We start from the raw sequence: 12,197 nt of genomic DNA on the forward strand, positions 1-12,197 counted from the left end.
GCTCTGTTCAGAGGTGAGGGAAACACTTCCTCCCTATTCCTGATGTTTACTTCCAGATGAAGGGAGCTTTACCACTGTGGCACTCCTGACCTCTTCCATACCTATATCTCACTCCACCTAATGGGGAAGTTGAGTGATTTATCTGGTTGGTACATTTGGAAAGAATAACTAGGCAGGCTCATTTCAGATCCACCATTTTTCCACTAGGAAGTGGGCTTCCCTGGAGAGCACCCTTATGCTCTGTTCTTCCAGGGCCATCTCTGCCCCTGCATAGTGGGAAACCAGTCCATTTCTGCCTCTTTTTCCTTTTGGCATGCCAGCCCTAGATAGTATGAGTTCTACGCTCTTTCATGCTATAAGTTTTATCATAATGGAGGCCCTCCCTATCTAGCTTTGCCTATAAGTTGGCCTAATTCTGGGATTGAAGATTACTAAGCACACTTAGATAACAGAACAAAAGCCACACTATATGACCTAACCTCTATCAGTAATGAAAATGCTATTTTGTTCCCCAGATGCCTTTCAGTCCACCACACATCTGCCAGTTTATCGTACTGTGGTGGCTTGTGTGTTGCTGTGATGCTGGAAACTATGCCACCGGTATTACAAATACCAGCAGGGTCACCCATGGTGGTCAGGTTTGCAGACTAAGATAGACTAGGAAGAAGGACATTGTGATCTACTTCTGAAAAAATTGGCCAGTGAAAACTTTATGAACAGCAGCAGAACATTGCCTGAGATAGTGCCGAAAGATAAGCCCCTCAGATTGGAAGGCAATCAAAATATGACCGAGAAAGAGCTGCCTCATCAAAGTAGAGTCAACCTTAATGGCATGGATGGAATAAAGCTTCTGGAACCTTCATTTGTTGATGTGGCATGACTCAAAATAAGAAAATACAAGTGCAAATATCCATTAATAATCGGAACATGGAATGTACAAAGAAAGAATCTAGGAAAATTGGAAGTTGTCAAAAATGAAATGGAATGCATAAACATCGATATCCTAGGCATTAGTGAGCTCAAATGAACTGTATTGGCCATTTTCAATCAGACAATCATATGGTCTACTATGTTGGGAATGACGACTTTAAGAGGAATGGCATTGTATTCATTGTCAAAAAACACATTTCAAGATCTACCTAAAGTACAATGCTGTCAGTGATAGGATAATATCCATACTCCGACAAGGAAGATAAGTTAATACGACTATTATTCAAATTTATGCAGCAACAACTAAGGCCAAAGATGGTGAAATTGAAGATTTCTACCAAATTCTGCAGTCTGAAATTGATCAAACATGCAATGAAGATGCATTGATAATTACTGGTGATTGGAATGTGAAAGTTGAAAACAAAGAAAAAGGATCTGAAGTTGGAATATATGGCCTTGGTGCTAGAAATGATGCCAGAGACTGCATGATAGAATTGTGCAAGACCAACGACTTCTTCATTGCAAACACCTTATTTCAGCAACAGTGACTATACACATGGACCTCACCAGATGGAAAACATGGGAATCAAATCGACTACATCTGTGGAAAGAGATGATGGAGAAGCTCAATATCATCAGACAGAACAAGGCCAGGGGCTGACTGTGGAAGAGAATATCAATTGCTTATATGCAAGTTTAAGTTGAAGCTGAAGAAAATTAAAACAAGTCCACAAGAACCAAAATACAACCTTGAGAATATTCCACCTGAATTTAGAGACCACCTCAAGAACAGAGTTGACCCACTGAACACTAAAGACCGAAGACCAAACCAGTTGTGGGATGACATCAAGGACATCATACATGAACTAAGCAAAAGGTCATTAAAAAGACAGGAAAGAAAGAAAAGACCAAAGTGGATGTCAGAAGAGACTCTGAAACTTGCTCTTGAGTGTAGAGTAGCTAAACCAAATGAAGAAATGAGGAAGTAAAAAAGCTGGGTGGAAGATTTCAAAGGTCGGCTCGGGAAGATAAAGTATTATAATGAAATGTGCAAAGACCTGGAGCTAGAAAACCAAAAGGGAAAAACACATTTGGCATTTCTCAAGTTGAAAGAACTAAAAGAAAAATTCAAGGCTCCAGTTACAACAGTGAAGGATTCTACGAGCAAAATATTGAAGATGCAGGAAGCATCAAAAGAAGATGGAAGGAATACACAGTCACCTTACCAAACAGAATTGGTCGACATTCAACCATTTCAGGAGGTAGTATATGATCAAGAACCGATGGTACTGAAGGAAGAAGTCCAAGCTGCACTGAAAGCACTGGCGAAAAGCAAGTCTCCATGAATTCACGGGATACCAATTAAGATGTTTCAACAAAATGACGCAGTGCTGGAGGTGCTCACTCACCTGTGCCAAGAAATCTGGAAGACAGCTGCCTGGCCAACTGACTGGAAGAAATCCCTATTTGTGCCCATTCCAAAGAAAGGTGATCCAACGGAATGTAGAAATTACTGAACAATATCATTAATATCACACGCAATTAAAATTTTGCTGTACGCAATTCCAAAAATGGTTGCAGCAGTACATTGACAGGGAACTGCCAGAAATTCAAGACAGATTCAGAAGAGGATGTGCAACGAGGAATATCATTGCTGATGTCAGATGGATCTTGGCTGGAAGCAGAGAATACCAGAATGTTTACATGTTTTATTGACTATGCAAAGGCATTTGAGTGTATGGATCATAACAAATTACGGACATTGTGAAGGATGGGAATTCTAGAATACTTAATCGTGCTCATGCAGAACCTGTACATACACCAAGAGGCATTCGTCAGAACAGAACAAGGGGTTACTGCGTGGTTTAAAATCAGGAAAGGTGTGCATCGAGGTTGTTTCCTTTCACCATATTTATTCAACCTCTATTCTGAGCAAATAATCCGAGAAACTGGACTATATGAAGAACAGGGCATCAGGATTGGAGAAAGACTCATTAACAACCTTTGATATGCAGATGACTCAACCTTGCTTGCTGAAAGTGAAGAGGACTTGAAGCACTTACTGATGAAGATCAAAGATTACACTCTTCATTCTGTATGGATTACATGTTAACATAAAACAAAAATCCTCACAACTGGACCAATAAGCAACATCACGATAAATGGAGAAATCACTGAAGTTGTCAAGGATTTCATTTTACTTGGATCCACAATCAATGTCCACGGAAACAGTAATCAAGAAATCAAAGGACATACTTCATTGGGCAAATCTGCTGCAAAAGAGCTCTTTTAAGTGTTAAAAAGCAAAGACATCACTTTCAGGACTAAGGTACGCCTGACCCCAGCCATGGTATTTTCAGTCACCTCATATGCATGTGAAAACTGGGCAAGAATAAGGAAGACTGAAGAAGAACTGATGCCTTTGAATTATGGTGTTGGCGAAGAATATTGAACACACCATGGACTGCCAGAAGAACAAACAAATCTGTCTTGGAAGAAGTACAGCCAGAATGCTTCTTAGAAGCAAGGATGGCGAGACTTTTGTTTCATGTACTTTTTTTTCATTTTTAAACAGCTTTGTTGAGCTGTAATTGACATAAACCGTACATATTAAAATTGTACAATTTGATAAATTTCAATATTATATATCCATGATACAATCACATTTGATAAAATGACATATCCATCACCTTCAGAGTTTCCTCTTGTTTCTTTGTAATCTTTCCCTTTTAGCCCTCCCTGTCCTGCCCCACCATGCTTAAGCAACCACTGATTTGCTGTCACTATAGATTGTTTTACATTTTCTAGAGTTTTATAAAAATGGAATCATACATTATGTACTTTTTTTGGGGGGGGGTCTGGCTTCTTCCACTCAGAATAATTATTTTCTAGTATCTTTCAGTTATTGATTTCTAGTTTAATTTTATTAGTCTCAGACGGCATGTTGTTGTTGTTAGGTGCCGTCGAGTCGGATCTGATTCGTAGTGAGACTACGTACAACAAAACAAAACACTGCCTGATCCTGAGCCATCCTCGTGATGATTATGCTTAAGCCCATTGTTGCAGACACTGTGTCAATCCATCTCGTTGATGGTCTTCCTCTTTTTCACTGACCTTCTACTTTACCAAGCATGATGTTCTTCTCCAGGGACTGATCCCTCCTGATAACGTGTCCAAAATATGTGAGACAAAGTCTCGTCATCCTTGCTTCTAAGGAGCAATCTGGTTGTACTTCTTCCAAGACAAATTTGTTAGTTCTACCAGCAGTCCATGGTATATTCAATATTCTTCGCCAACACCATAATTCAAAGGCATCAGTTCTTCTTCAGTCTTCCTTATTCTTGCCCAGCTGTCACATGTATATGACGTGACTGAAAATACCATGGCTTGGGTCAGGCGTACCTTAGTCCTTAAGGTGACATCTTTGCTTTTTAACACTTGAAAGAGCTCTTTTGCGGCAGATTTGCCCAATACAATATGATCTGACTGATTTCTTGACTGCTAGTGTTGTGGATCCAAGTAAAATGAAAGCCTTGACAACTTCAATGTTTTCTCCATTTATCATGATGTTGCTTACTGATCCAGTTGTGAGGATTTTTGTTTTCTTTATGTTGAGGTGTAATCCATATAGAAAGCTGTAGTCTTTGATCCTCATCAGTAAGTGCTTCAAGTCCTCTTCACTTTCAGCAATTTTATTAGTCTCAGATAGCATACTTAGTATGAATTCAATTATTTTAACTTGGTTAAGATTTGTTTCATGACTCAGAATAGAGTGTATCTTGGTGAATGATCTACGCATACTTGTAAGAACAAGTATTCTCCTGTCGTTGGGTGGAGTATTCTGTAAGCATCAATTAGGTCAAGGCAGTAAAATGTTGTTCAGGTCCTCTGTATCCTTAATGATTTTCTATCTACTTGTACTGATTAATATTAGAGGAATGTTGAAGTCTCCAAGTGAAAGTCTGGATTTGTCTTTTCTCCTTTCAGTTCTATTATTTTGTTTACGTCATATAGCCTCATTTTATTGCATCATATTTTGAACTCATAGACCCTATGCAAAGGAGCCTGGGTGACACAAGCAGTTTTGCGATCAGTTGCTAACCTAAAGGCAGGAAGTTTGAACCCACTCAGTGGATCTGCAGAAGGAAGACCTGGTGAACTGCCTCCATAAAGATTATAACCAAGAAAACCCTATTGGGCAGTTCTACTCTGTAACACATGGGATTGCCATGAATCAGGGCCAACTTGACAGCACCTAACAACAACAGCAGCAACCCACCATAGTTAGGTCCTTCTTGTCCTTGCATCCTTTGCCCTATCTCAAAATGTCCAGTCCATGCTTAGAAACTATTGGTGTATTAGAATATTTAACTTGCACTGATCAAGAAACCTTTGGCACCTGCTACTACTCTATCACTTAGCGGTTATAGTGAAATCTTTTACCCTTTCTCATTTTCCACATCTGAATTAATTAGATTTATAGTGCTTACTGGATTCTGGTGAGAGTAAGAGTAAAACAGACTGGAACAATACCTGTTAACGGAGAAAGCACCATTAACTGTGTGTTCAGGAGATATATCTTTTTTTTTTTAAATTGCGCTTTAGATGAAGGCGTACAGAACAAATTAGTTTCTCATTAAACAATTAACACACGTTGTTTTGTGACATTGGTTGTCAACCTGTCTCATGTACTTTGGACATGTTATCAGGAGGGACCAGCCCCTGGAAAAGGACATCATGTTTGGTAAAGTAGAGGGTCAGCAAAAAAGAGGAAGACCCTCAACAAGATGGACTGACACAGTGGCTGAAACAATGGGCTCAAATATAGCAATGATCGTGAGGATACTGCAGGACCGGGCAATGTTTCGTTTTGTTGTAGACAGGGTCGCCATGAGTCAGAACCGACTCGACAACACCTAACAACAAACAAGTGCCTTTCCTATGTATTATTTCCATTTCTTTCTTTTCAAAACAGCTTTATTGATATAATTCACAAATCATACAATTCACTCATTTAAAATGTCAATTCAATTGTTTTTAGTATATTCAGAGTTGTGCAACCACCACTACAATCAATTTTAGAACAATTGCATCACCCCAAAAAGAAAACCTGTATCTTTGAGCAATGACTCCTCATTCCTTCCCCTCGACCTCTCCCCTGGTCCTAGTTAATCAGTAATCTACTTTCTGTCTCTATGGATTTGCTTATCTGGACATTTCATACAGATGGAATCAAACAATATGTGGTCCGTTGTTTCTGGCTTCTTTCACAGAGCACAGTGTTTTCAAGGTTCATCCCGGTGGTAGAATGTATTGGTCATTCATTCCTTTTGATTGCTGAATAACAGTCCATTGTATGGATATACCACATTTGTTTATTCACTCATCAGTTGATGGACATATAGCTATTAAGAATATCTCGGTTACTATGAATAATGCTGCTATGAACATTCATGCATACCTTTTTTCACGTGTTTTCAATTCTCTTGTATATATACGTAAGAGTGGAATTTCCGGGTTTTATGATAACTCTGTATTTAGCTTTTGAGAAACTGCCAGACTGTTTTCCAAAGAGGCCTCACCATTTTACATTCCCACCAGCAGTGTATGAGGGTTTCAATTTCTCCACATCCTCACCAGCACTTGTTACTGCCTGTCTTTTTTATTACAGCCAGCAGAGTGGGTATGAAGTAGTATCTCGTAGTAATTTTGATTTGCATTTCCCTGGTAGCTAATGAATGCTCTTTTCTCTTGACCTGGATGATGGTTACATGTGTCTGTTCACTGGGAAAACTCATCAAAGGGTACGCATGATTTGTGCATTTTTCTCAGTTATACTTCAATACAAAGATTTAAAGTTCTTATTCTACATCAGAAAAAGAATCCTTACATTCTATTTTTAAGAATGGAGTCATTACCATCCAACAGAAAAGAGGAGGTAAGAGCAGGAGCTTTTAAGTGAGGTAGACCTGGATTCTAGAGCTCTGTGTCTCCTTGTACAAAATACCCTAGTTTCTCTGAGCCTCCATTGCTCCATCTTTAAATAAAGCAATAATAGTAATACTTCACAGGGTTGTTGCTAATGTTGCACGTATAGGAGCTCAAAATGATAGGCTTTAAAAAATATTAGTTTATACAACTACTTCTGCATTTGTACTGCTCGCTGTTGATAAGCCTCTTGACCAGCACATGATGTTTTCCCCTCTGGTGTAGGCATGCATTTCTGAAGTCATTTTAAAAGCACGAATGATGGATGTGTCTTCCAAGGATTCAACAGATTTATGAATATTTCAATAACTGACTATGTTATATGAAGTGAAGAGGTTAACCTTGTGAATTTTCCCCTACTACAAAGAAGTAACGGGAAGATTAATGCTTTCCAGTGGTCAAAGTGTCTGAGATTTAAGGTACTGTATTAGTTCTACTCCTGGATCTACTGCTCAGGTGCAATATATTTCAGTAAGCCACCAGACAACTCGTTTAAACACTAGTTGTTTCACCTATAAAGTCACTATAATTATATGTTGCATCACTATAATAAAATTTAATTATTAGCTATAAATTCCCGAGATTCAGATAATAGTTTCTTTGTAAATTCAGTGCTAAACTGCAACAGCACTAAAAGAAATTCTAAGATTCCCAACATAAATACTTATTATAAAAATTTGTTCACTTGCACTTATATAACTCTTTATTTACAAAATTATAACTTTAGATTTCAACCTTTTCTCTCTGTGTCAGTAAGGATTAGGTGCAGTAGCAAATAAGAGAAAACCAGTATAATAGTTGATTAAACAAGATAGAGGTTTATTTATCCCTTATGTAAAGCAAACCCAGATGTAGGCATTCATAGGCTGGCACAGCATCCTCCTGATATCTCCAGGGTTATAGGCTCCTTCCATCTTTCCACCCCACCATCATAGCTTCCATCATGGTCACCTCTTGGTTTTAATTTGGTTGCTGCAACTCTTATTATCCACCTCCTGTTTAAGACAGCAAGGAGAAGGAAGGGCCAAGGGCAAAAGGGACAGTTTTCCCATAGGCCTTTCCCAAAATTTCCACTTATATTTCACTGGCTACTCTTAGCTACAATGAGGCTGATAAATTTAGTTTCATAGAAGGGCACATTGCCATACCTACAATATAGAGAGGGTTCTGTTACTAAGGAGTGAGGCTGGATATTAGGTTGATAAGAAGTAGTCTTACTCTTTTCCACATCTTTCTAGAATGTTGTAATCATTCATGTATTTCTCATTCAAAATTAACATTTAAAGCGATTATCAGAAGTTTATTATAAATCGCTATCATTTATTAAGATAACAAGTATTAATTGCACCTACTTTGTATCAGGCACTATGATAGTGATGGGATGCAATAGTGAACACATCCCCACCTTCTCAGAACTTACACTGATTCAGCAAAAGTATGACATACAAATTATTATAAACCATGCCCATTTAGAATGGGCTACCCTTTATAATACAGCATTACTATTTAAGTAATCAACTACATGCATTATTTTAACATAATAATATCAGATAAAACATAATCAGGTTAATAATTCCTTAGTTTTGAGACGTCAGATACAGACTGGAAGACAAATTTTAGATACCAGTATCATGCAAAGCACTCTTCTGGCAAAAAATAATTGTAGTTTTGATGCAATAATAAAATTTCAATTGAATATATTAATATGGCCCTTGCAAACAGAATAATTAAACATACAGATAAATCCAGGTTTTCTAGAATATTTACTCACAAAGCAGCGGATAACAACAGAGGTGAAGTAGACAAATTAACAGTCTTTTTTATTTTAAAATATCAGCTAAGGGAATATACTTATGGAGAAGATTTAGGCCTTTTTCAACTTCTTGGTAATTCATTTTTTGAAAGTTCCTAGCTGTGTTTTTAAGAAACTCTTAAGAAGAATATAATACAATAATAATGGGTTGCTAAAGCAGTGATATAAATGACCACTCTTATTTTATTGCCTTTAACATACCAGTGACCCATATTTTGTTTCAGGCATAGAGGCAAGTTGAAATTGACTTCTTTACCCTTCAACTGGTTCCAAATTTCTCTATCTGAAATGTTTGGAACCTTTGTGAGACTATAGCCTTTTCCTGACACATACAGAAGAAAAGACAATACTTCTTGTATCACTTATCTGAGATAAAGGGGACTTAAGAAAAAATCCCACAGAAAACTTATTTGACAAAAATAAAGTTTAGAAACATTTTTATCCATTTAAAATTAATTTCACTTGAGATATCATTTAAAAATGAATATAAAGCTTAGGAAGATACACTATCCACCTATCCCCATGGAATTGGTCCCTATCACCAATAGATACAACTTAGAAGTTGTTTCCCAACCCAGTAGCCGTTAGAAATCAGACACAATTTCCTGGGTTCTGAGAATTAGGAGAAAAGTTTAGAAAAATGAATTTCAGGCTGGAGCACATAACCATTCCTATTTCCATTCAAAATACATAACTTTGTTCTCTCTGGTATCCTAAGTGCGTAGAACAGTGCCTAGCACGTGACAGGGATAAGTATCTATTTTTTTAATGAATGTTTCAAGTATTTTTTGCCCATATCCTTTCACCACCTCCCTCTGAAGAATTTCCTATTAAGGGATGTTCTTTTACTTCAAAAGAACTATAAAATGGAAAAAGTAGCAAAACGACAAGGCTTTTAAATGTTCAATGAAATGGTATGTATTTTTTTAGCTAGTATGGCTAGAACTTTGCAAGAATAAGGTCTTTTGTGGGAAGGGTAAGGGACTATCCCTTCAGCGTCAATAGACATTTATTAAGTGCCCCCTGGGGGCTGGGCACTGAGGTCGGTGCAGGGAGTGCATGCAGTGTGAGCATGACACCCAACTTCTCTATCTTCAGGTTCAGTTTCTACATCATTAAGGATATTCCTCGCAGATCTCAGTCTAGCTAGATTTCAGATGTTTTCTGCCCTCCCAGTCTAGCTAGATTTCAGATGTTTTCTGCCCTCCCCGCCCCGTTTTTTTTCTTTGCCCACTGTTTTTTATATTGAGGTATAATCGGATACCAATAAATTGTACATTTTTAAAATGTACGTATGACAAAATTTACATAGGCATACAATCATGACACAATCATCGCAATCAAGACAACAAACATCCATAACCCCTAAAAGTTTTCTCATGGCCTTTGCAATCCAGCTTTCCCTCCTCCCTACCCAATCCCCCTCCCACAGGCAACAACCAGTCTGCTGTTATTACAGATTAGTTTGTATTTTCTAGAGTTTCATATAAATGGAATCATACAGCATGTCTGGCTTCTTTCATACAGCAAAATTATTCTGAGATTCATCCATGCTGTTGCATGTATCAATTGTTTATTTTTTAGAAAATTACAGAGTAGTATTCCCTGTATGGATACAGAAAAATTTGTTTATCTATTCACCTGTTGATGAATATTTGGGCTGTTTCCAGTTTGAGGCTATTAAAAAAAAGCTGCTGCCTCTTTGGAAAATAGTTCGGCAGTTCCTCAAAAGGTTAAACACAAAGTTACCATATGACTTAGCAATTCCACTCCCAGGTACACACCCAAGAGAAATGAAAAGATACATCTGCACAAAACAAGTGTTCAGAGCAGCATGATTCATAATAAGCAAAAATTGGAAACAACTCAAATGTCCATCAACTGACGAGTTGATAAATAAAATGTGGCACATCCATACAATGAATATCATTCAGCAATAAAAAAGAAATGGACTTATAAGAACTCAAGAAAAGGTTTAAACACAGAAGAAAACATTCTTTGATGGTTACGAGGGTGGGGAGAGAGGGAGGGACGGGTGTTTACCAACTAGAAAGTAGACAAGAATTATCTTAGGTGAAGAGAAGGACAGCACACACTACAGGGGAAGTCAGCACAACTGGACTAAACCAAAGCTAAGAAGTTTCCTGAATACAACCAAACACTTTGAGGGACAGAATAGCAGGGGCGAGGATCTGGGGGCCATGGTTTCAGGGGACATCTAAGTCAACTGGCCTAACAAAGTTTTTTAAGAAAATGTTCTGTATCCCACTTTGGTAAGTGGCGTCTAGGGTCTTAAAGGCTAGTGAGTGGCCATCTTAGATGCATCAATTGGTCCCAGTGCACCCGGAGTAAAGGAGAATAAAGAACACCATGGACACAAGGAAAGTATTAGCCCAAGACACAGAAAGGGCCACATAAACCAGAGACTTCATCAGCCGGAGACCAGAAGAACTAGATGGTGCCTGGCTACCCCAATGACCGCCCTGACAGGGAACACAACAGAGTCCCTGACCAAGCAGGAGAAAAGTGGGGTGCAGAACTCAAATTCTAGTAAAAAGACCAGACTTAATGGTTTGATTGAGACTGGAGGGACCCTGCAAGACATGGCCCCCGGATTCTCTGTTAGCCCAAAACTAAAACCATTCCCGAGGCCAACTCTTCAGACAAAGATAAGACTGAACTATGGGGCATAAAATAATACTCATGAAGAGTGTGCTTCTTAGCTCCAGTAGATACACGAGACTAAATGGGCAGCTCCCATCCAGAGGCAAGATGAGAAGGCAGAGAGGATCAGGAGATGGTTGAATGGACACAGGAAATCCAGGGTGGAAAGGAAGAGTGTGCTGTCACAGTATAGGGAGAGCAACTAGGGTCACAAAACAACGTATGTATAAATTTTTGCAGGAGAGACTAACTTGAATTGTAAACTTTCACTTAAAGCACAATTTAAAAAAAAGAAATGGACTGATATATGCTGCAACACAGATGAACCTTAAAAACATTATGCTAAATGAAAGAAGCCAGACACAAAATGTCTATAATAGGCAAACTCATAGAGACAGAAAGTTGATTAGTGGTTGCTAGGAGTTTAGGGGAAACCTGGTGGGGTAGTGCTTAAGAGCTACAGCTGCTAACCAAAAGATAACGCAGTTCGAATCCACCAGGCGCTCCTTGTAAACCGTATGGGGCAGTTCTACCCTGTCCTATGGGATCACTGTGAGTCTGAATTGACTTGACAGCAATGGTTTTTTTTTAGGGGTTTAGGGGCGGATGGGGAATGACTATTAATGGGTACAGAGATTCTTTTTGGGGTGATGAAAAATGTACTAAAATTAGATAGTGGTAATGATTGTGCAACTCTGTGAATATACTAAAACTACTGAATTATACGCTTCAAAGGGTGAATTTTATGATGGGAGAATTACATCTCAGTAAAGATATTTTTGAACATGCCAACAAAGCTACT

Source organism: Trichechus manatus, unplaced genomic scaffold, assembly GCF_000243295.1.
Source record: "Trichechus manatus latirostris isolate Lorelei unplaced genomic scaffold, TriManLat1.0 scaffold00006, whole genome shotgun sequence".
NCBI classification, from domain to species: domain Eukaryota; kingdom Metazoa; phylum Chordata; class Mammalia; order Sirenia; family Trichechidae; genus Trichechus; species Trichechus manatus.